Source organism: Triticum urartu, chromosome 4A (assembly GCF_056163025.1).
Source record: "Triticum urartu cultivar PI428250 chromosome 4A, HENAU_Tu73, whole genome shotgun sequence".
Classification (NCBI taxonomy): domain Eukaryota; kingdom Viridiplantae; phylum Streptophyta; class Magnoliopsida; order Poales; family Poaceae; genus Triticum; species Triticum urartu.
This window is the reverse complement of record NC_141876.1, coordinates 572,145,518-572,147,471: the sequence shown is the minus strand read 5'-3', so window position 1 is coordinate 572,147,471 and position 1,954 is coordinate 572,145,518.

Sequence of the window (1,954 nt, the reverse complement as noted above, 5' to 3'; positions counted from 1 at the left end):
TAGCTCGTTGATTAAAGATGGTTATGTTTCCTAACCATAGACATGAGTTGTCATTTGATTAACGGGATTACATCATTAGGAGAATGATGTGATTGACATGACCCATTCCATTAGCTTAGCACCCGATCGTTTAGTATGTTGCTATTGCTTTCTTCATGACTTATACATGTTCCTATGACTATGAGATTATGCAACTCCCGTTTGCCGGAGGAACACTTTGTGTGCTACCAAACGTCACAACGTAACTGGGTGATTATAAAGGAGCTCTACAGGTGTCTCCAAAGGTAAATGTTGGGTTGGCGTATTTCGAGATTAGGATTTGTCACTTCGATTGTCGGAGAGGTATCTCTGGGCCCTCTCGGTAATGCACATCACATAAGCCTTGCAAGCATTGCAACTAATGAGTTAGTTGCGAGATCATGTATTACGGAACGAGTAAAGAGACTTGCCGGTAACGAGATTGAACTAGGTATTGAGATACCGCCGATCGAATCTCGGGCAAGTAACATACCGATGACAAAGGGAACAAAGTATGTTGTTATGCGGTCTGACCGATAAAGATCTTCGTAGAATATGTGGGAGCCAATATGAGCATCCAGGTTCCGCTATTGGTTATTGACCGGAGACGTGTCTCGGTCATGTCTACATTGTTCTCGAACCCGTAGGGTCCGCACGCTTAAGGTTTCGATGACAGTTATATTATGAGTTTATGAGTTTTGATGTACCGAAGGAGTTCGGAGTCCCGGATGAGATCGGGGACATGACGAGGAGTCTCGAAATTGTCGAGATGTAAAGATCGATATATTGGACGACTATATTTGGACATCGGAAAGGTTCCGAGTGATTCGGGTATTTTCGGAGGTACCGGGGAGTTACGGGAATACGAGGAAGAAGCAATGGGCCTTAATGGGCCTTAGTGGAAAGGACCAGGAGGTGGCGCGCGCCCCTCCCAAGCCCAGTCCGAATTGGACAAGGGGTTTGGGGCGCGGCCCCTCTCTCCCTTCCTTCCCCTCTTCCCCCCTTTCCCCCCTTCTCCTAGTTGGACTAGGAAAGGTGGAAACCTACTCCAACTAGGAGTAGGAATCCTACTCCTCCTTGGCGCGCCCACAAGGGCCAGCCGGCCTCCCCCTTGCTCCTTTATATACGGGGGCAGGGGGCACCCCATAGACACAAGTTGATCCACGTGATCATATTCTTAGCCGTGTGCGGTGCCCCCTTCCACCATAATCCTCGATAATATAGTAGCGGTGCTTAGGCGAAGCCCTGCGACAGTAGTACATCAAGATTGTCACCACGCCGTCGTGCTGACGGAACTCTTCCCCGACACTTTGCTGGATCGGAGTCCGGGGATCGTCATCGAGCTGAACGTGTGCTAGAACTCGGAGGTGCCGTAGTTTCGTTGCTTGATCGGTCGGGCCGTGAAGACGTACGACTACATCAACCGCGTTGTGCTAACGCTTCCGCTATCGGTCCACAAGGGTACGTAGATCACACTCTCCCCTCTCGTTGCTATGCATCACCATGATCTTGCGTGTGCGTAGGAAATTTTTTGAAATTACTACGTTCCCCAACATGATAAACTAGTGCCGGCTGTCCGTATGAACTGTGACAATCAAACAGTGATTGCCAAGGCTAAGAGTTCAAAGGACAACATGAAATCCACAAAGCACATAAGAAGAAGATTGAAATCTGTCAGAAAATCAAGAAACTCTGGAGTAATAGCGTTCGATTATATCCAGACGGCTAAGAATCTGGCAGACCCTTTTACGAAAGGGCTATCACGGATTGTGATAGAAAATGCATCGAGGGAGATGGGTATGAGACCCACGTAAGTTGCCATGGGGTAACCCAACCTATGTGATCGGAGATCCCGTGAACTAGGACCTGGGAAAACAATCTAGCGGTCAACTGAGGAGAGTATCCTTAATTAACCCACTCCGTTGGAGATGCATGA